This window comes from Abramis brama, assembly GCF_963993115.1.
Source record: "Abramis brama genome assembly, chromosome: 4".
In the NCBI taxonomy this organism is placed as follows: Eukaryota; Metazoa; Chordata; class Actinopteri; order Cypriniformes; family Leuciscidae; genus Abramis; species Abramis brama.
In genome coordinates this window covers 25,572,374-25,597,554 of record NC_139966.1, presented here as the reverse complement: position 1 = coordinate 25,597,554, position 25,181 = coordinate 25,572,374, and positions in this window count along the sequence as shown.

Below are 25,181 nucleotides of genomic sequence, written 5' to 3'. Positions count from 1 at the left end.
AATTTTGCGTGCATTTATGAATTTTGTGTGCATTTGTGTATCCTGTGTGTGCATATGTGAATGAGTGTGTGCATTTATCTTTTTTGAGACTCTTCTAGCTCCATACAGCTCCCACTGGCTCCCACGTAATTCGAACCATGCTTGTAGCGATCCTTCTCCACTTCTTGCTAAAAAGAGAGTCAGTTAGACATGAGTCAAAGCAAGGTTCTAGGGATATTAAACACTTTTCACACTACACTTAACCCAGTGTTAACATATTTTTTAAACCCAGTCTGCATTTAACCCTGGGTTAAGATTAAGAACATTTCAAACATATTTTGCAGGTAAGGTGGTTTTCTGCACCACAACCTTTGGCAGTCTCCAGGTCCCTCCCTCTTCATCCCACACCGCTTCCCTCCGCAGCTAGTCCAGGTTGCTCTAGTTACAGTCCCTTCGCACCAAGGGCATGAGTCATGCGCTCCAAGGTTCCTAGAAGGAGCCTTCCCACTCTAGACGCCGGATGGTGGCCAGATAATCATCTCTCTCCATCTCAAACTTTGCCTGTTCATTACATAAACATATGGTTGGACATTTGAGATTGGTTCTAAAGTTTCTTCTCAATAGCAAAACTAGAAATATAATCTAGAAGTTAAGACAAAAACAATAAGCTTTTTATATGCTTTTTTTTTTTAAATTGTAGATCCTATACATTTACTATTTCAAAACACAATATTTAGTCCTGTACATTTAGAATATATATTAGGGCTGTCAAAAGATTAATCGCGATTAATCGCATCCAAAATAAAAGTTTGTGTTTACATAATATATGTGTGTGTACTGTGTATAATTATTTTGTATATATAAATACACACACATGCTTGTATATATTTAAGAAATATTTGCATACATATACTGTTTATATTTATATATAATTTATATTATATATAAATATAAGTTTTTTATATATAAATTACACATTTTTCTTAAATATATACAAGCATATGTGTGTGTATTTATATATACAAAATAATTATACACAGTACACACACATATATTATGTGTAAACAAACTTTTATTTTGGATGCGATTAATCTTTTTATATTTATATAGTATACATTCTGTATTGTGTGTATATTTGTATATTTATTTGTTGACTTGTTTTAGGCAAAATCAAAGCAACTCGTTACATCGTGGTCAACATTCACCTGTTCTTGTGTGGCCACAGGTGCAGTGATGGGCTCTTCTTTAGGATGGTCCATATGAAGGCCACCTGTTTAATTAGAGATACCATGACAATTCAACCAGATCAAGACCATATAGAACCTGAAGCTGTACTAAAAGAAAACTAGCTTCAACATTACCAGTTGTGTGTGTTTGACTAGCTCTGGACCTCTCCAGAGAAGAGAGTCTGGTCTTGTATGTTCTCAAGCCAGCGAAGTCCTCCTGGAGTTTGACTGTGGACTCTTTTATGGCATCAAAGTTGGCCTGCATCCCGTTAGTGTCTTCTCATATTCCTAAATTTAAATTTAGCATACATTTATGCTATCGCCATGCTATGCTATACACAGGAAAAAAATTGCAAATAATGGATGGTTAAGTATTTCTATTGACAATGAAAAAAACACACATTAAAATAGAAAGTTTCCTCAAAAATTCTTCAAGATCTTCCGAGATGAAGGCCTCATCCTAGTGCAGAAACAACAACTTTAAAACTCTTCCATTGACACCATGTACACACCTCTTTTATACTGTCGCTCTCTAATGTTGCTCTGGGGTCGCGACAGAACAGCTGGAGGATCTTCTGAATTCTGACCAGCCAAAAGTGCTGTTAAAAGACAAAAATAAGTCGCAATTGCGCACTTTCACTATTGAAAGAGCTTCAAATGTACACAAATGTTGTGTTTCTTACAACTGAGGTTGGAAGACCCCAGCTGCCCAGAGATTAACACCCGCAACTTCTTGATTTCCTCTTGATACTCACAAAGGAGGGCATCTTTTGGGTTCACGTTGATGACCGGGCGGTTTTGCATTCTCTTGGCGCAGTTGGCGTAGCGTAGAGTACCGATACTCTCTTCGTAATTGTTGTCGGCAGGTGAGAGACAGGCTATCATGAGGGTACGTGTGTTTCCTCCCAGAGAGTCTTTAAGCAAATGAGTGAGCTTGGAATCACAAAATGGGATGTGCTTGGAACGACCGTCCACCAATGCAGATATAACATTGCCAAGGGCTGAAAGAGAATGGTTGATCTTGATGGCTTCTTGAAGGCGATCTGCAGTAGCACCGGATTTCGACTGTCTTTCACTCCCTGCAAGGTTCATGAGATTGAGCCTTCCAGCACGTATGTTCTTCACCTGCAGCATCTAAAATTACATATGAAAATTACAGAGATGTTGCAGTAGAAATGTGTGACTGAGACACAAACCTGTGTAGCAGCTCTCCATGTGAATGGTGAATATGGAGTGTGAACGAGATGAATCTTTGTTCTTGCGTGTTGATCCCACAGCGATTCTTCCAGCCCTGATGATCCTCTCACATTCCTCAACGCTGTGCACCGTGTGCATGGAGAGATCCTGTACATACACACTATGCTCAGGATGCTCCTTCAGCTAAAACACACACAGTATTGAGACATTCAGCTCATTAAAGCTAATATACAATGGCTTTATGTGATCAGTGGAGAGACATACTTCCATCTTCTGTTTGGTGTCTTTTGCCAAAAGATCTCTGATTTCCTCCTTGTATATTTCCAGGTAAGAGGCCTGTACAAGGAATTTTGTGTTCTTTGCACGCTTAATAGAAAAGTTCAGGTTAAATGTCACTTAAAAACTTTAGCACAATGAATATATAGTATTTTGGCTCTAAACATTTTACTGACCACAAACTTTTGAATGTTAGTGTATTTATAATACTATGATGGTATCCTATCTATTTAAAATCACATAATATGCAAATCGGTTACCTGGATTGCCTCAAAGATGTGCTCAAAAGATCTAGGGATGATTCCCCTCTGGGGAAGGTCTAAAACACCTTGCATGGTGAACGACTTGCCACTCCCTGTTTGTCCATAAGCAAAAATTGTCCCATTGTAGCCCTGAGTTACACCCTGTTTATAAATTAACTATATATTTCACACTGATTAGTACATAATGCAAAAACACAGACAGACAGACAAGATAGATAGATAGATACGGACCTAATGCTGACGTGAATGTGACGCTAAATGTCACGTGAACAAGCAAATCCACAAAGATAGAATAATAAATAAAAAAGTACGCTAATGGTCATGCGCGTAAGACACCATTTCGCTTGGCGGTGTGCACAGCTTTTTTTTGTAACCGTCTGCGGAGACTCGAAAGTATAAACAAGGCTTGAGGTGGAAGAGAAGATCATGCTGCTGCTTCTCTAGAGCTGAGCTGCGCCAGAGTGATCTCACGCCACAGCGCCAAAACGGAATTAATTTTTTGGAAATTATTAAGAAAATGGCCGTAATTTGAAATCTGAGACTTTGTTTCATATTAATAGTAACAAAGCACAAAGAGTATTGCGATTTATGAGATGGGATGTGAAGGATTCAAATTTAAGAATATGTTTTAGATCTGCTGATCCTACTTCCTTACATAACATCACATGAAAAACTAAGGTAAATTACACTGTATTGGGCATTCAAGGTGAACATGATGGCATCAATTTACTGATCAGAAGTCAGCTGTAAGTCAGCTGTCTAAACATTGTAATAGTCAGGGGTTTTGTTAGTCTTTGAGCTTCCAACTAAGAGTTGAACTGTGTGTGAATGTTACATAGTCTTAGGTCTCGTGACCATTTGTTGTTTATACCATTTGGGGGGTACCATTATCTCAGTTGGGGGCAATTGCCTCTATTGTCTTTAGATGATTAGATTTAGTGGTCATCCCTAACTAAGGCTGTGTGCATGGTCAGCACCATTAAGGACAGCCCACTGAAATGCCTATAAGAAACCATGTAAAGTTAAGTTAGTCAGACTGTTTGGAAGAAATGCAGCAACGTCCTCAATAAAGAATATAACTTGAACGTATCCCAAACGTCTCCTGGTTTTGCTGAAAAAGTTTACAACAGATGCGCTGTTCCATTCATTCTTCAACTGAAAACAGGATGACTAATAGATTCTTTGGATTTAAGAATTGATATAGGTTCGTAAAAATGAGAATTGATTAAAATCGAGAAATTTATATTTTTTACCCAGCCCTAGTATAATGGCTTCATGATGTGCCTTCCCAGAATGCTGTAGGCCCAGCGGACAACCTGCCTGTATGCTGTGTAGCGTTATAACATGGAGATAGGGACAAAATATCAATATTGATTGTCTCATACCAATGGCATCAAAAAGTGTGACATAGGTAGTTGTGGCCTTAATATAGGCAACTTTTTTTTTTTTTCTTTTTTTTTTTTTTACATTTTTATTTAAACAACAATCAACATACATATTCACATAACACAACCAACAACACAACATGCATCCAGACATACATTGTGATTTTACATTGTGTATATAAAGAAAACAGTAAGGATAAATAATAAAATCAGTAGATCAAAGGCAAAACCTGACGACAGCATCAATTCGTCCAGTTATAGTTATAATTGGTTTTGGAGATAATTTATGAAAGGACGCCATATGACAGTGAACTTAGGCCCGGATCCCCTTAAATTAAGTCTTATTTTTTCCAAACTCAGGAAATGTAACACATCTCTGGCCCACTGTTTAAAAGAAGGGGGGGAGGACTGTTTCCAATTAATCAAAATTAAGCGCCTTGCCAGTAGAGAAGTAAAGGCTATACAGTCCAATTCACTTTTTGACAAAGTGTTTTTTTCACACACAATACCAAAGATGCCAGTTAAAGGATTTGCACAAACATCTTTACTAAAAATTCTAGAATAAGATACAAAATTCTGCGACCAAAAAAAAGACATAACCAGAACATATGAGCTAAGGTAGCAGGGGACTGCTTACATCTTGTACAGGTAGGGTCAACAGAGGAATACATCTTTGCCAGCTTGGCCTTGGATAAATGAAGCCTGTGTACCACTTTGAATTGAATAAGGCTGTGTCTAGCACAGATAGAAGATCCATGAATTCTATATTTAGCCTCATTCCATTCCTTGTCTGTCAGACAAATATTGAGATCCAGTTGCCAGGAATCTCTTTGTGCATTAACAGAAGTGGATAATAATGATATAAGTTTTACATATAAGCTAGAAATAGTTCCCCTTTGCTCCGGGTCATCAGGAAAGAGTAGGTCAATAGGGTTTGGATCATTAATTATTAATTATAATTATATAATTATTTTTGGATCATAAAATTCTTGTGTGTGAAATCATGTGCCTGTAGATATCTGAAAAAGTGGGTTTTACGTCATTTAAAACAAGATTCCAATTGCACAAAAGATAAGAACGGAACCATCAGCGAAAAGATCTTTGAATGTTAAGATTCCTTTTTCTTGCCATAGCAAGAATGCCTGATCATTTAGAGGCTGAGTGAATCGATGGTTTCTGGCAACTGGGGCACAATTTGAGCCTCTCTGCCATCCAAAAAATTTGCGAATTTGGGCCCAAATCTGGATGGAGTTCCAAACCATAGGGTGCAACAAGTGAGATTCTAGACCAAGTGGTAAGGGTGAGAAAAGGAGGGCTGGAAGTGAGGAAGGAAGGCAGGCCGAGGATTCCATCTGGACCCAGTCTGGTAAGTGATTTATGTGATGTGACCCTTGCCAGTAAGTCAGAGCTCTTAGGTTACAAGCCCAATAATATAATTGAAAATTTGGGAGAGCCATCCCCCCTGTTCTTTAGGGTTTAGCAGAAAACGCAGACGTATTCTAGGGGGTTTCTTGTTCCAAAGAAAAGATGAGATTATCTTAATATAGGCAACTTTTAATTGAGAAAAAAATATATTTTTTGATATTCAAATCTTTAATAATATTGTAAGTAATAAATTATCTCTGCGCTAAACATACTCGTTTCTGCTGGCCTGGAGAGGTCCATGCTCCTGTGTCTTAAGTGCACATAGGCACATACGGGTTCAGACTTTCCTGTGGTGATGACAAACCGCTATATCACGTAACGTTGGTGTGGACAGATATTACTGCAGACCTGCCAACATGTACGCATTTTGCGTAGCGGATACGCATTTTGACTTCAAAGTACGATGGTACGATTTGTTACTCTAAACTACGCAAAAACCTGGTGACGCCTCGGCACTCGCAGTCCTCGAATCAAGCAACAGCAAAAGAAGAAGAGTTCGACCAATCATAGTGCTGGGTTCATTCCCCATATAGCAAGAGGGGATGATTGACAGATGCGTAAGGCCTATCATTAAAAAGCGACTGAAAATTGACACCAAAAAAGAATCCCGCGTGATCCCCCTTCCACTCCCGCGGCCGCCGTCTGACTGATTTCATAAGCGAGGACAGTAACGTTAATAGTCATGGTGCTTCTGACTCCTGAAGGTAAACGGCCTGGGGTCGATGTGGAAAGTTGAAATATTGTATTGAGTTAACTTAATCCTATGGATTCGATGATCACATGGATTATCTTAAAATACTCCGTCATGGTCACTCAGATAAGAGGAAGACATCATTCAGCCATGCATATAATAAAATGCTCAACTCAATTAATTCTGAACAATACATGTTAATAAATTTGAAATCGCTATGGCTTAGTGATTATAAAAGTGATGTGTTGTGGATTAGCGATAAGCGCGAGTCTGGAGAAACAGGCGTTTATTTATTCATTCTCAGTGTTGAGAAACATAGCCTTCATGTGTTACGTTATTGTGTTAATAACTAAAGTACTTAATTATGTTACATATTTATTTTGTATGAAAACTAGCTTGTTAGTTACTTGGGTTAAAAAGTACCGTTGTATCAGTGCTGCGCGAGCTCTCTCACAAACACGGACGCGCGCGCGCACAGAGAGAAAAGATATTTGTAAAATGAAAATTGACGGGCTAAGTTTAAAATTTGTTCTTGCTTGTTTTTTTTCTGTCAGAATGTCAGAAAGCATTTTTTATTATCCATCCGTGTTTTTAAAATTCGTTGATGACGGACGTTTTACTGTTAACACAGCCCTCATTATATGTCTGATTCGTCTAACTTATACTTGATATTATTTTTAGAATAAGTGATTAGTTATGCTATTATTGGACTCCTGTCTATTCATTGTCAACTGTTTTCTATAAATATGTTTGTATTGGCTAACATTTATTCAGCTAATGCGTGTCCTGTTTAAAATGTGCAATGTTCAAACGCGAAGACAGCACGTCACAAATAGAAGCCCTTTTCCCTGTGCTATTTAGTATCATCTGCATTTTAACGCTGACATACAAAGCTTCCGCTCCTCTAATGGTGCGTTCACACTGGACGCGAATAGCGCGTCAGGCGCGAGTGATTTCAATGTTAAGTCAATGCAAAGACGCGTTACGCACGTAAAAAATTCCTGCAGCGCGAATGGGGTGTAGAGCGCGGCGCAGTAGACGCGAATACGCCTCATTCGCGCGTCTTGAGCGTCTGGCGCGTTAAGCGCAAATGATTTTATTAGTGCTAGTGCTATTTGTGCATTCACGCGTTTGACGCGAATTCGCGTCTGCCGCCCGAGTTGAAAAATCTGAACTTCTGCGTCAATTTGCGCCGCGTTAACCAATCAGGAGCCTGCTTGCATGCTGCGGTCACGTGGTGAAGTGACAGTTTATAATGTTATTTTATGTTTGGCCTCAATAAATTATTTTGTAATATGACTAAAATGCACAACAAAGCAAATAAAAACATAAAACTCGATTTCAATATATGAGAGATACATTTTGTATTGAATGATATTTATTCCATATATATTCTAAATTATAAACATTATTAATCTAACGTAAAGACAACAAACACAATTTAGTGTATAAAAACAAAACAAAAATCACTGGACAGGTTTCACTTTTGGAGGCTGGCTCCATTTATTATCAAAACAAAAATAAATGACAGATTAGGTGCGGGCGAGGGTGAACCTCGCGCCGGGCTGTAGAGCGCGGGCTCGTCAGGCAGCGACCACTCGAGGCCGAGGCCTTATACGGCCTACGCTGTCCTCGTCAGCGTCCTCACCGTTAGGTCCACCAAACCTAGCTCCTGGAGCAAATTGTGAAACTCCTGAAACCCTCCGGTGGGTCTGGTGGACCGGAGTACAGCGACGATGTCCCCTACGCAGCTGTTTCTGCTCTCCAAAGCATATACGAGCGGTGACTCTCTCGATTAATGCTAATGCTCGATAAACATCTAAAAAAGATGGCCGCCAACGGGTTTCGAAACTTTCGCCTCTGAAGCGCGTAAATTTCGCTTCAAACTTTTGTTTTTACGTGCGTCAAGAGTGAAATTGTGAATTAGCACAAAGTGGTCAAGCGTATTACTAGACGCGGCAGGCGCGAATTTGACACGCTATTCGCGTCCGGTGTGAACGCACAGTAAAACTCATCAAGGCCAGCCATCTTGAACTGAACTCCTTCCCTGGGGTGCGTTTCCCGAAAGCATCGTTGGCCAACTATGGTCGCAAGTTCATCGCAATGTCCATTGAACTCTATTGGTAACGAGGGAACTTGCGACCATAGTTGGCTAACGATGCTTTCGGGAAACGCACCCCTGGTCGGCCAAGAAAGTCAGCGCTACACATGTGCACTGATGATTTCTAGAGAATCTGTCATATCTTACATCAATCTGACAATAAGATACTTGCACATATATAACTCTGGGTGACAATCATCCCCTTCTGCACACAGTTTATCAGAAAACTGAGCGACAGCAGCGCTGACCCTTGCCTGGTCAACCTGTAAATAATCATTCATGGAATTAGGCTGCTGGTCAAAATTAGTGTTAAATTGCACTCCATAATTGTTAAAAAAAAAAGGCACTTTACTAAACAAAGTTAAATGAATAAAGTTAAAATGCAAGTTTCTGTAGACTGCCAAGACAATAATAAGCTAAGACATCTCGCTGTGGCCTACGTTAACACTTTAATGTTTTGTGCACGTAACATGTTGAAATATTGTTTGTACTATTGCCTTCACACACCTGTGGGTTCAGCAGCAGGGGCTGAGGGACCAGGGACTGGGGAGACAGGAGAAGAGGCAGGGGATCTTGGACCATCCTCTTCAGGGTCCCTCCTCTGATCATTTGCCTCTGTCAAAACAATATTAAATGTTAATACAACACGATGGTAATTGTCACAGAGAGCCTGTGACCTAAGATTAAAAGGACTTTTATTTTGAAAGGACTGCTGAAGTGCATGTACACCCATAAACAGTTTACACCAATACACACACACACAATCTGCATGCCGGCAAAATAACATTGTATACTAGATGTGTGGTTATTTTTCTGTTTAGGTGGTGTGATAGGCTCTCTGCTTAGTTCCATGGTTTTTTTATATATAATTTTCTTTTCTTTTTTTGGTTGTTTGTTTTGTCTCAATGCTAAATGTTTTGTCTTGTTTTTGATTTAACATTCAAAGAAACCACACCAAACTCTTTTACAAATGTTAACAGTTTATTAGGGATGGCTGACGCGAAACAGTCGTTCCAAAGCTTTGCAAGATCCCGAAGCGCAGATGCTTCCAAACACTGATCCGAAGCGCGATTCAAAACACTCATGTCACGTGACTATGGCCAAACGAAGCCTCAAAGTGTTTCACTAGTGTTTCATCAGGTGTGGTCCGCCGAATCAGCGTTTGATTGACACGGTCGGGAACAGACCACACAATCGCACATCTGTATAAAAGTGAAATCAACTCATATTGACCTTGTGGGTTTTTGTGAGAGGAATTTGATTTTGAGATAGCCTACTATGTCACTATATCACCAAAAATCTGCTAAGTCCTTCCACAGCAGAGAAATTAATATTTTTGAATAAAAATCTCTAAAAAAGTGAGACATTGTGGCTTGATTTCTTTTATTAATATTCATTTTGCAGGACCAAAATAACATTATGCAGTGTGAGGAGCCTATAGGTTACAAGTTTCACATATTAGAAAAATACAATAATAAAAAAAACAAATTTTGTTAATGGCTCGTCAAGGTTGTTTCAGATCAACACCTGCAAGTGACCACTAGGTGTCACCGTTGTATGTAAACAATATGGCCCATTTGGTTCAACTGTTTCATTGCTTCACGAAGCCTCGACCTGCCCACCACTACAGTTTATTTCCCCATGTGACAAACTAACATGCACATAAAATACTGTTATACTCACATTGTGGTTCACCGCTCTACTGGCAAACCCATGTGCAGCGACGGCTGCCATTTTAAAGCCACTAATTGCCCAGTAGGAAGGGCACTTTCATTGTCAGTGACATCACAGGGGGAAATCAGGGAAACTATCATTTCTCAGACATTTTTCTTTGCAATGTTAGACATCATTTTGTAATAGTGTTAGGTTGCATGTTCATACCATTTGGTTAAAATATTTGTGTAGTTTTATCTTGCTTTAAAATGATCATTTATTTATACATGGTACGTTCCAGAAGTGGGAGGAGCCTAACTCTATAAAAGGGCTCCTGGTAGCCATTTTTAAGAGAGTGTTTGGAGTGTGGGATTACTCCTTGTATTTTTGGGCCTGGATATTGGCATAGCCAGAATACACATGTTGAACCTCTTATGGATTTCTTCTTGAACCTCTTATTTCTTTTGCCTTAGTTTTTGTTACTGTATATATTTTTGCTTGGGAATCACTTTTGCACCAAAATAAACACCCTGGATTGAGAATTCTTCTCCATCGTCATTGATTTTACACCTTCACCGACGGTACACCCTAACAGTAACAATAGTCATAGAGAGAGTACATTTTTTCATCTGTAAACATGACAGCATAAATGCCTTGTAATGTGGCTTCATTGGAAACACACCTGTCTCCGTCTCCCCTGATATTTCTTTAGGCTCTCCCTGGTCCTCGGGGTGGTTGTCCTCTCTGATCCGGGCCTCGACCTCCCCATGTTACTGCTGGTCTCCCGTGGGGTGACGAAGGGGAGTCTGGAGGTGGAGTATTTCCATCTCTTCCCCGACCCTGCTGCTGACCCACTCCTCTTCTCCATCTCCTTCCTCTTCTCCTTCAGGTACGTGTCCCTGAGGCTTTTCCACTTTTTTCTGCTGACATCGTCTGAATAAACACAATATCTTGTTAGTGATAATTACCTGTATATTAACGTGAACAGACGCCCAAGTTCATATTTTTCTACTTGGGCGTCAAACGCAAATTCGCTTCAAATGCGTGAATGCACAAAAAGCACCAAATAAAATCACTTGCGCTTATCGCGCCAGACGCTCAATTCGCCCCTTTCACACGAACGAGGCGAAATTGCAGGACCTCCAGACGTGCATCAACGCGTCTTTACCAAGGGGCAACATTCTAATCTGAAAAATGAAGCCTACCCGGAAGTGTGAAAAACTGCAATACATTGAAAATCCGCTAGGGGCAGGTCCCAAAAGGGAGCAAATGTCCATAGACCCCATGTTAAAATGTCCGTTTTCACAGCATAAATTCATGTTTTTACAGGTTGGTCCCATGGACTTTTATTGTATTTTTCGATAGGTTCCGAGTGCCTGACAACTGTGAGGGGGTGAATTTTTTTATAACTCGTTAGTTTAGATAGTATTTAGATGAACCTGGTCTCTAAGAAACAACGCAGGGTTGTCAAACACCATGTGTGGATGGCGTACGATCCCCCCCTTGAGACCCAACACAAAGCTGGCCATCACACTGTTCACCCATACCCGGGACCGGTCGATCTTCTTTGGGTCTGTGGATCCCCATCGACGACGCTGGGTGATTGCAGATATGATGATGGTCATCTGTGGGTGCCGCCGATGGAGATCACACAGGTCCTGCTTCATCTCTGCGGCGAGATCCACGCTCTTCATCTTCCCCAGATTGTTCACGCCGCAGTGGATGAGCAGGACCTCCGGGACTGTTCTTCCTCACAGGGACTGGGCAAAAAAGGGGAGGACGCCATACAACAAAATATGTGAAAATCCCCTGTTTTAGTTTCAGGTTCTAAAAGGTTAAATGAAAAATGGCGGTGGTTGCAAAAAAAAAGATCCTGTTCAATGCCTGAGGTCATTCAGGGAAAAATATAAAAATCTCAATTTATAGGTTATCTATATCTAATCAAATGTTTTTAAATATATACCATATATTTTACGTAAGCAATAAAGTACGAGAGGCTGTGCTTTATCGTGAATAAGTCACGGCTGAAGGGCGTTGTTAGGCACGATCAAAGCGGAGTCAGCCGTGACTTATTCATGATACAGCACTTGCTTTTATAAAACCGTAACGACACAATACAAATATTAAAGCCAACTTTCATGAAGTAAAATCACTAAAAAGCCTTCCTTCCGCTTGAAAAAAATAGTCCCTGCAACAGAAGTTACATTATTTCACCATTAGATGGTGACAAATACTGTCTTTATGAGTGAGTCAGTCAGTAGAGAACACTTTTATATTGAAAGGACTCAAACTAGTTGTGAACATGGAGAAGCAAGAAGCAACTGTCAAATGGCTAGCATGTCACTATCAGGGCACGGAAAAACCCCATAACTGTTAAAAGGACAATCGCTGCGGACATTCAGACTTTTTAAAGATCAAATATTTTTTATTATGAAAATAAGACTGACCTGAAGGAAAATGCTATATCTACTGTAAATGCAGGTACACTCGCTTACTTGATCTCTCACAATACTCTACTCTATAAGCTTCAAAGATCAATATCAATGAGAACATGGTTATGTTGCTAAGAGTGGTTGCTAGGGGTGTTGTGTAGTGATACATAGAACCGTTGGGTGAAGCGGCCATAGCTCCTAATAAAATTAATACTATTAAAACAAAGCTATTGACCAATCGGAATCCAGGACTGGAATTAACCGTTTTATAATTATATATGCAGTTTATGGACGAAGTATTGCACATTGACATTCTACATAAAATATACACAGCAATATGGGCAAAAGTAGAGATTGAATAAAAGCCACTGAAGTTGGTCTCAGATGGTCCTTGCTGTTGTAGCTGATCAAATGCCTTATCCAATTCCTGGTGGTGTTTTTCAAACTTCTCCTGGTGTGCTTTCACTATAACACGAACAGGCATCAGAAGAACAGGCTGTGCAGAAAGATCCACATGCGTTTTTGTAAAACAGCTCATAGGTTACAAATTAATGAGGTTTTAGCTGTGCTTTTGTTTAGTGACCATAATCAATATGGTAATTCAAAGCAAAATCTGCCAGAAACATCTTTTCAAACTCCTTTGTTTGGTTTTGGTTTTGGGCTTTGTTATCCTCTTCAAGTCATGTGGTCCTGGACGAGTAATTGTGAAGTTAGACATTTGTAGTTTAGGGAACCCGAATCTACATAAAGAAATATGTTTTCTTTCTCACATGACTTGGAGTGGTTCCTGCTGTGAAGTTGAACCTCTATGACGATTTGATGAAGCTCAGGATGAGGTGTAGAATCAGGCAACTGGCTTGTTATGTAGTGATCAATAGTGTAACACAATCTTATCAGAATCCTTTTCAAACTCTGGTGCATCCTTTACCCAAGCAAGTAGATGAATATGTGGGCTTCCTCAGGCTTGAAACTCAACAACTCTTTAGTGCATCCACTCGTTTCTCAAACAAAAAGCTCTGAAAAGTTAATCTGTTCACATTGCTGGGCCTTAATTGCTGTTATTACTTTAGGCCATCAAATAAATTTAGTCAATCATTTTAAAACAATGCCCTGTGAAGAATCTGTGGAAGCAGCTCTCCTGGATCTGGAACGGCCTGGAATAGAATATTTCAGACATCATATTGTTAGTAATGTTAAAATAATAATCAATAATCAATGCTAGTGGTCAAAGAGGAAATATCCTCTGATCTCCTTCTAGAATAAAAGTCTCCTCTCAGAAATCCTCCAATCAGCTTCAAAATCTCAAGATCCGCACAGAAAAATACTCTGCAACATAATACTCTCATATTATGTATGCAAACCCATAATATATATATATATATATATATATATATATATATATATATATATATTATGGGTTTGCATACATAATATGAGATTTTTTACACAGGAAAAAAGAACCTACAAGGTTGAATATCTTAATATATATTTTCTTAAATAATTCATTATAATACATTTTAAAAAATTTTTTTTGTTATTTATAGGCCTGAGGGATGAAATGACAGTTAAATTCAACAAGAAAAAGAGGAAAAAATAAAGCAGTTAGACACTTTTGCTTGTGGATGAAAATGTTTGGATATAAAAAAAAAAAAATTAACAACATATTCAAGAGATGACAATTTTGGGATTCCGTAATAAAAATAAATAACATCGTTAAGGATAAAACGGTGGGTCACATTAGTAGGGTTAAATATAAGAACTTAAATCAACCCTAAATGTATTCACAAAATAAATGGGCAGCAGTTTCTTCAAAAAGACCACAAAATGAGCAAGTTTAATCAATATCAAGATATTTACAGATAGATGAATTAAACGTGTCCGTTCAAATCTTTTAAGTTGTTGCGCGTGTGATAACGCGTCGTAGGTCACATGATAACGTCAACATGGCAGATGTCCGGTTCGCATTCATACTCAACGAGATCTGGCTATAAAGTACCTACTCTTTTAGCGCTCGTTAAGTAAGTACTTATTGAAATTAAGTACCTACTCATTGAGTATGCGGTTTGGAACGCAGCCCTTGTGTTTAAATATTGGCTTTAACCGCAGAGACGTCGCCTAACGTAATCCCTTAGAAAATCCGACCTGCCTGTTTACATGACAGTCGCATTGGCACATATCCGATTTATTCCCACATATGAATGAGAAATATCCGAATGCATGCGTTTTTTTTTTCCTGTTTACACTGTCATAGAACACATCGGATCTGTGTCACATATGAGTAAAAAAACGGAATTGGGTGACATTTCACTGACAGTGTAAACGAGACCTAAGTAAATGAGCATTTAACGACAACTTAATGCTATATAAACACAGACACAAAAAACACGTTGGCTAGCTAACATACCTCTGACGAAGTGGTCGCTGCAGACACGGGCATTAACAGACTCTGCTCCTCCCGACCGCAGACGTAACTTACGTTAAAAATCCACTTTTTACGGCGTTGTTCTGTGAGCTTTTTACATTTCTCACCTTTATGAGTGACAATCTTCGGTACGCTATAAAAACCCTTTCCCTTTTCTCGATTAGAACGATTGGAGCAGCCGTAAACTACACAAAACATTGCCATTTTTTCAGACTGCAGATCCTCAGCTATTTCACTTCCTGCCCTTCATCTGAATTTCGCGCTCTCGCGATGCAGCAGCGTGACGTCACGTGAAACCAACCTATTGGGCGTATCTGCTGAACAATGCAGAAAATAATTGGTCAAAAGGGGAATTGATTGAATAATTAACACTTGAATAACACTTGAAAAAGTAATTAATTTTCATTTAACTCATTAATTAATGAATGAATGAATGAATTTATTTATTTTTCATTTCACTTTTCCATTCTGGGCATCTGCTGAAACAGTACAGACTGTAATAAAAGTCACTGAACTTGCTAAACACACTTCTGATTGGCAAAATACTCTATACAATTGACAGTTCTCTCATGTTCTTTTTACTCATTTCACTTTTCTTTTTTGTTCAACCATTTCAATAACTCTGTAAGTCTATTCATTGACCACATCCAAAGAATCATGTCGCGTCTTATTTGCTTTTCTGTTCACAAGTTTGTTTAGTTCTACTCACTGTCCACTGTCAGAGCATTGTAGAATTCTGCGTATGTGTGAGGAATACCCTCACCTACATGTATTTTTCAGAGCCAGAAGGGCGTAAGTGTGGACTTTACGCCCTTCTGGCTCCAAACATTACTCACACTTTTGTGTTAGGTCTTTATTGTTTTGTTGCTATATTCAATACAGTTTGATCTCAGATAGGTCTTTTTGGCACCATTGGATAGAGCTCATCGAGACCTTTATTTTGATATCAATAACAATCCAACGGTCTCCATTGACTTTGCATTGTAAGAGGCTGCCTTTTTGTCATTTATGACTTATAACAAAACACAGAAAAATGCCTAAAAGCTGCTGTGTGACAAGGTGTACAGCAAAAAAGCTAAAAAACCCAGAAATACATTTTTATAGCTTCAGTGACATGATAAACTCCCGCTCTAAGTCATTCATTTAAAATGGAGGAAAAACTAATTTCAGCCAGAGCTCTACGATAGTAGTTCCTATTTTTACCGAGACAAGAATAAAAAGGACCTCGCCTGGAAAAGGGTCAGTGAGGAGATAGGGCAAACTGGTGAGTTGTTACAATGTTACACATTTCACTTTTGAGTCACGTTATTGACCTGCTAACCTCCAGCGTGACCTCCAGCCCCACCGCCACAGTCCGCCGATGAGCACTTCCTCCTCAGCCTTCTGCCTTTTCTACAGAGCATGCTGCCTCAAATTAAAGAAAATGTTAAATTTTAAATATATAAATTGGTGATGGAAAACAGCCTTGAAACAATGCCATGGTACTGCTCCCTCCGCCGAGAAGTGTGCCATGAAGACATCCCTCACCCGGATTGGCTCTCTGGAGGAGTTGTTTGCTGCAACCCGACCCAGACCTGACAGTGGCTCCTCTCCAGCATGCCCCACGTCCCTCACAGCAGGTGCCTCTCTCCCTTCCGAATACCTCATGGAGAACACACGTTGCCTTCACACACTTCTCCGCAACTTCATTGTGGACATCGATGAGGCGGCGGTACATCCTCCACTGTGAGGAGAGGATGCCAAAGGTGTGCTCCACCACCAGCCTGGCTCTGGAGAGGCAGTAATTGAAGACACGCCTCTCTGGAGGAAGCGTGCGTCCAAGGAAGGGCCGCATGAGGTTCCTCCGTAGCAGGAATGCCTCATCAGCCACAAAGACATGGGGCTGGGGTCCTCTGTCTTCAGCACCAGGTAGAGGGTGGTCAGGAGGCAGATGAAGTGTGCCAGTCCGGAGAGCCTGTCCAAAGGCGGAGTTCGCCATAATCCTACCGTCGCTGGTCCTGCCGTACCCCCCGACATCGATCACCCGGAAGCGATACTTCGCATCCACAACTGCAAGGAGAATGATGGAGAAGGTTCCCTTGTAGTTGTAGAACTGGGATCCTGAGTTTGGGGGTGCCTTGATCACCACATGCTTCCCATCCACCGCTCCAACGCCCAGAGGGAAGTTCCACCGCTCCTGAAATCTCTGCGATGGACCTCCAGTCATCGGTGGTGGGCACAGCCAGGTAGCCCTCAACAAGACAGTCCCAGATGGCAGTCACTACCTGGGGGACGATCTGGCACACTGTGGACACACCAACCCTGTAGCTGGACGCTATCGCCCTGAATGAGTCCCCAGTGGCAAGAAACCTAGAAAACATTGTTATAAATATTATTACAAGTACACTTGTAGCTACATATTCAACTATATACAATAACCAGACGGTTTTACTTAAATGCACCATATTTGTTTGTTTGCTAGCAATTTTTTTAAGTTTTGAATCTCCAAAAACAAAAGGGTATATGGTGTATTAAAGGGTGATCCTCGCTCCAATGTGGGACAACAGGTCATCAAATTGGGCGTGGGACAGGCGGAAGTACCGCTGAAAGCGGCCGTCATCCAGGCGCAGCTCCTGGAGCAAATGGTTAAACATATTCTAATATATTACTTCTGACTCCCATCTTTTGTGTTACTGTGGGACACTGATGCTGATGAAACCTGCACCAAGGAACTCCAAGCTGGTGTTCTCACTGTTGTGGAAGATGATGTGGCAACCGTTAATTCCAGTCCCTAAATAAGGAGCATAGCTCTGTTGGTGAAGGAGCAAATTGTACTAGATGATGTTACACTTTCGAAGTTATTTAGAAATCTAAAGACTTGAACTTGCATGTTTGTTTTTTTTTACTTGCAAGTTGTTTTGATTGAAATGAGTGGATTTGAAAAGTTTTAAAAAGAAGCCATATTGATGACATTGTATTGTCAATTTTTATGGTTGTGCCCATTTAAAGAGTTTTTGAAGGACCAATTTTGTACTGAATAGCATTTAATAAATGCATATTGGATTGACACTTCTTTGCTGAACTTAATAGTTTTGGTTAGTTGCACACCAACTTTAAGTTTGTAAATGCAATAAAACTGAAGTTGAGTAAACTTTAAAGTACTATAACTTTTCTATCTTTTAAAGACCTTAAAACAGTCACACATGCTTTTGTTTTATCTCGCTGTAATTTACTTTATATTCACTGATTATTTGTGCTAATATGGTAAAAAAGCTCCAAATAGTGTTTTTACGTGTGAGTTCTTAAACATTTTGTTTTGTTGCAAGGTCACCTACAATCTTACAGGCACACCCAAATTATTATTGCTGGCTACACCACTGTTATAAACAACAGCTTATCATGTGTGACATACCTTTCTGTAAGGACAGGATTTTTCCTTTCTGTAAGAAGTGTCAGGAGCCTGTTTAAAACAAAGACAAGCAAGAACATAAAGCACATTAAAACATAAGTACAAGTGATCGACTTACTAACTTCACAAATAAACTTGATCAAATAGTTTGAGTTATTGATTGTCTTGGATTTTGTCTTGGCTCTTAAAAGAGCCATTGGGGTGGATTGTTGGAGCTGCTGTTGAGACACAAGCAAAAGAGAGAAAAAGAAGAAACATATGAGTGTTTTTTTTTCTTCTAAATTAAAATGCAGTGGTGTAGTCCAGCGGTCAGAAAGTAAAAGTCCTGCCATAAGCCTACATTTGTTTCATTTCTAAATTTGTCCTGTAATTTCAGTATTGTGATCAAGCATGCTGCACAAGCCCTGAAAAGTGAGGCCAAAACGTCTCGATCGCCCCCCGGTGACTGGTCCTAGTATAGGTCATAAACCCCGCCTCCCCATGTTATTCAACGGGACGTGAGACCAACTAAACAATTAAATTACACTTCAAATATCTTTTTTCCAAAGGTGATTTCTGTCATTTGCTGTAGTTTTTATCATGCTGATGTCAGTTCAAGTGTCTGTTTTTAAAATAAGTTTGTTTTTAGTTAGTTACGCGATGCTATAAAAACAGTGGTGTAACGTCATGATTGACAGCTGTGATTGACAGGTTCTCTGAGCGAAGTAGTCACTGAAGCACCAACAGACTTTTTTGGGGGATCTTCGGAGGACTGAGGAGATTGTATTTACTTTATTTTAACAAGCCTCTTGTCGTACTACAATCAACAGACATCAAAATTGGAGCAGAACGAAGGAACGGAGCAGACATAGGCCACTTAAAAAACTGCAGGGAGAGTGCATTCTGCGAGAGTGAGGGCGGAGCGTTGATTTTGGGGCTTTACTTCCTGCTCACTACTGCGCAGACTCAAACCCCAAGATGTCAGCGCCATATTGGGACACTGGCGGCTTTAGTTCTCACCAATGGAAGAGAGCGAAGGGGTGTCGTCCATCTTTTTTTACAGTCTATGATTGTTATTATGAATGAGTACCAACTGTATTAATCAGAATGTACATGGCAAATCACAGATGCAGGATGACTGCTATTAGTCACTTACCAACAAACAGATGGTAAATAAGGCTGAAAAAGAGAAGAGAATAATTATTTTCATAGAGAAATGCATTTGATGAAACTTTCCAACCCTAACAAAAAAATAAGCTATTAAAGGGTAACTAAACCCCTGGTCAAAGCCTGACTCCACCCACTGGCAATATTTTAAAAATGCTGGAAAAGTGGGCAGACCCCAGCGGAGATAGAGGGGACGAACCGAGGGCGTGGCTGAGCGGGGGGATGGCACCTGAGACCCGCAGTGACGGATTAATTGACAGCTGCGCTCTCTGAAGGCATATTCATATTTTGCCGGTATGTGAAAAAATCCAGCAAAATGCGCCGGCGCGTTTGTCGACCCCAGAGGATTAACTTTAGCCTAACCATAAATTGTGATTAAATATATATGATCACTCACATCAAGACACCGCTGCAGTGGTTGAGTCCATGCAGGAGGAGCAGAGTTTTGCACTGCGTCACTTTTCAGCGCGAGCTGTGTGGAGAAGCCCATTTCCACCTCTATTGCGTTGGAGAAGCAATCTCACGTAAAATGCAGGTTGCACACTTGAGCTCTAGACGGGAACTCACGGTCTTCTAGGCCAAGTGCATGCAACTACTGGCACCTAATTTCCAAGTCTGCAGTCCAGCAGTGCTGTTGCAACTAGCAACACTACACACCTACATACCCTCCTGACCACTGTACTAAATACAGATAAATCTACGCTAACTTGAAGCTATCCTAACTGATGCAATACTATGCGTGGTAGCTCGTACCAAGGGCATGGTGAGCTGGAACCTGCTTACGTCACGTAGTACCACTTATGTCACGTAGTACCGCAAACATTCAATAGGAAAATTCAACTGCATTAGCCACCGTTCAACCTGAAGAGGGCAGCACTCAGATGTTTTTACACCATATATTGTAAATAGAATAGTTTCAAAAATAGAATCGTAGTGTTTTGCTGTCACGGCTGGTTAGGACAAAAACTTGGATTAACATGGAAAAGATACCTTTTAACGTATGTCGCAGCGCGTGTAGTTAGGACACGGCAGTGATGGAGTACTCAAATCCTGGTCCGAGTCCCTATTCTCTGGACACGAGTCCAACTCAAGACTCTATTCTCTGGACTCGTGACTTGACTTGGACTCGCGGACTGATAACTCATACTTGGACTCGGACTTGAGGATATATAAAATCGGACTTGAGCATTCATCAAATGCATGACATTGGATGAAGTTTCTTACTAAATAGGTTATAAAAATTTGAAATAAGATGTTACACTTTCACTGTTTGGGGCTCTAAGACCGGCCAGGATCTCTTATTTCCCTTACAGCCACACATACGCTTCTCAGTCGGACACCGCTACCACTCGCTCTACTTGCTGGACAACACACTGACGTCACTCACTTAATGCTGCATTTTCATCTCTTACTTTCGCTTGATTCGCGGGATCCCTACTACATGTTCACATATGGAAAATGCAGAGAGATGCGCCCCGGATCATGAAGGTCGCCTACACGGATTTTACATCCAATGCTGAAAAGAGCAGTGCTAAATGTTGTGTGTGTAATACGGATCATGAAGTTCGCCTACACGGATTTTACATCCAATGCTGAAAAGAGCAGTGCTAAATATTGTGTGTGTAATCGCACAATTGAGGAAAAGACTGGGACAACTTCAAACTTTAACAGACATCTGTCATGGATGCACCCAGAAAAGTAAGTAAAATGCTTTCCATTGGCTACGTAATAAGGCCTCATTTACACTGCAGGTCTTGATGCCCAATTCTGATTTGTTGCTCATATCCGATTATAGAACAAATTTTATTTCTCATGCCTTTTATGCGGCAAAAATAGTTTTTGCGTGCACATGATACGCACTGTAAACCCTTGGGTAGGATCACGGGTGTGGAGTGCGTGCGTATTACACGCCATAAAGTGCGTATCATATGCAGTCCCGGCTGCAGGATGAAATGACTGAGGAGGCATGTGAAATTGTCGAGGGGGCTTAACTTTATACCATCAATGAACAATACACACTGAGAACTCTCTTTGGAACAACGATTTTTGAATGCAGCGCTCCCTAAAACACTCCATATGCAACTGCACAGGTAACCAGAAACTGACTAGCAAAGTTTAAACGGTAATAAAAAGATAAGCCCACATCATTTATTATGTATATATTAACCCTTTCACGCTTAAATTTAAAACATTCTAACTGACTCCCCTGAGTGAGTTTTTTTTTCAAGGCGACCAAACGTTCCCCCTTAAAGTTTTCATGGCGACGCATCATATTTGTCACGTGACACACTGCAGCTACAATAACACTGTATTACAGATGTATCACTTTTATTTTATGGCCTTTTTAATTTTAATTTTTATTCAAAATATTCACAAACTTGATTACCATGTCATCAACTGATATTCCGATTCTCAAAAATGTGTAAGGGAGTGTGTTTGGTCATTTAAAAACCTTTATAAATAATCTTGATCTTGATTTTGATTTATAACGTGAGATGGGTGCCACCATGTTTCTTTGCGCCGCAGTTCAGAGAGTCCTGTCAGTCATCAGTTTCTCCCGAAATACATGTAAGAAAGTGGCCATTGAACTGTGAGAAGAATAGAGTAAACTTTATAGTTATTTCCACTATGTCTGTGATATGAATAACACACGTCTGCAAATTATATTTAAATAAATTGTTATTGCTGCTTCCACAGACATCAGTGTGTATTTTACAAACATATTGTTTTACTAGTGCTTATGTGTATTTAAATGTCTAAAACCTAAAATAAACATTATGAGGTTGAAAGCACTGCATAGTTGTAATGTATGACAGTGCTGAGCTCGTCCGTCTCCAACACCTGAAAGCAGAGTTTGAATCTGGCAATTCTGTCACTTCACTTAACATTCTAAATCCAATATGTGGGACCGTACTCTCAGGGGCACAGAAATAAAATAGTTGGCAATGATTTGAACTAAAGTCAAAGATATCATACACATTTCTAGCTGTAAGAAAGAGTGCCAGAAATGTTGCTTGATTTGGCTTAAGTGTATATCCTTTCTCCCGCTAGGTACCAACAATACTGTGCCTCCGTTGCATCACATTTGTCACTAGCTGCTTCCCAGCAACATGTCAATGTGGGCCCCATGTGGGCTTTCGATGGGCTGTAACTTGGGCCCTGCATGGGCCACCCATATGGGGCCCAGATAAATTTGTCCATCGGCTCCACATGGACCCCATGTGTGTTAGCCCATATGGGTTAATGATGGGTACACAGTGGGCTCCAAGTTGGGCCCATGTAGGAGTTCATTTTATGGGCCCACTTGGGTCCCAAATTATATAATGGCGCTTTTCCATTACCAGTACCGGCTCGACTCGACTCGCCTCGCCTCAGCTCGGCTCGGCTCGCTTTTCGCTCCGTTTTCCATTGCAGATAGTACCTCCACAATAGTACCGGGTCGTCATAGCGACGCCGCAGGAAACTGCCGTGACTTAATCTTTTACGCGAGACACACCCGCTACCCACACACACAGGACAATTGAGGAAATCGAGTGTATGCTGTTTTTGGATGTTTTTGTTTTTGCTGTTTTTTATTCAGGATACTGCGTCTGGCGCGTGCAATGATGACGCAGTGAATAGTGACGATTCTCTCTGACCAATCAGCAGTCTGCCGTGATTTCACGTCACATTTTAGTATCGCCTCAGCTCGCTTAGAACCTCGCCGGAGGTGGTACGAAAAAAAGTACCTGGAAGCAGGTACAGGTACAACTTTTACACAGTGGAAAACCAAACAGAGCCGAGCCGAGCCGAGCCGAGGCGAGCTGGTACTGTGTAGTGGAAAAGCGCCATAATATTACTGGGCCGAAAGTGGGTCCCATACATCACCCTTATGGGTGATCACACTGGACCACAGTGGGCCCCATTTATTAAGTAAACCTGATTCTCGTGGTTCAAGTAAATGTGCTATACTACAAAATTAACTTTCAAATCACTCCAACTTTGTTAACCAGTACCTGCCCAAACCAAAAATGCATTTATTTGTGTTACTTTAACATTTGAATATCTAAATTACAAAATATTTGAATTGCAGGGGAAAAAAATGACTTCAATTCAGAATGTGTAAATCAAGGTTTCTTTTATTTAAGTTAATGTCTTCAAGATAAAACCTCAAATAAAAGTTATCAGTCCTGTGCCTGTACAGAATCCTCAGCTTCAAACCTAAAGAGTAAAGAAAGAAAAGACAAATAAATACTTTAAAAATCCTAGCAGAACTTCAAAAAATCAGTTTTACATGAACATTTATTAAGGAAATGCATGAGTATAATCTAAATTATAATCAAGCTTCACGCTCATACCCCCCAAAATAATCTGAGCAAATACAATAGATATTCTAGATTTTGGTGCTTGAACCCCTAATAAGAAAATTGGAATATAATAAAGATCATTAATAACAATAAGAACACTACCAAAATTATTAGGTGCCTATGCACCCTCAATGATTGGCCCCTAACAAATACAATAAGGGTCTTCCTTTGCAGTTTGACCCCTAAAAATCAGTGCTGTTGAATATTTGATTCTGATTGGTTAACTTAACTTAACAGATGTTAAAAATTACTACTAATTGAATGAAAAATAAACAATTTAGCTTTCCCTTTATTTGTTATAAATTATGTAACTTACACCTCTGACTGTGCTGCTCTCCGCACAAGGTTTGGCTGGGCTCTCAAGGCACAGTTGCCATCTCTATCCCTAGCATTTGTGAACCATTTACCCAGGGCTGTCTCCACCTCTTTCTTGCTGACAGTTCTCAAGAAAGTGTTCTGTTTCAGGCTACCTGTGAACCAAGATAATGAATTAATTTTAATTAAAGGGTGCTACTGCAACAATACACCACTATATTGAGAGCAATACAGCTAATATATGAAAAGTTCAAGATAGATAAAACTCAGTTTTTATTGATTTTCATAAACATGTTTTTTATATTGTGCATTCAAACATCAAACGGAAAAAAACTTTTTTTTATAAAAATAAACCTGACGTCTAGGGCCCTATTTTAACGATCTGAAACGCAAGTATCAAGCATGAAACACAAGTAACTTAGTGGGTGGATCTCAGGCGCTGTTGCTATTATACCGGCGGGATCAATGACTCTTGTGCCTGACGAAAATCTAAAATGTGTTCGTCTGAAGTCGCTTCATTACTCATAGGTGTGGTTTGGGCGTAACGTGAAATAAACCAATCAGAGCGTCATCTCACATTCCCTTTAAGAGCAGGCGCGCTTGTTCCATGGCGGATTGCTATTATAACGGCGGATTTGCCAGACGCACGCCAGGAGCGGTTCACAGCCGAGGAGACCGACGTTCTCGTCAGGGCCGTAAAACACAGAGAAGAGACATTGGGGGTGGAGAAACACACCCAGATTAGCTTCGGTTAAACAGGCGTATAATAATTTGGGTAAATGTGTAAGCTAGATTAACACTTATTTTTTCACATCGTCATGGACACAACAATGATTTCCCTTGTGTTTTAATATTTTATCTTGTAATAATGTATGATTTGCAAAAATGAAAATTGCTGCTTTTGTGTAGATGAGAGAAGCAAAGTGTATGCGCGTT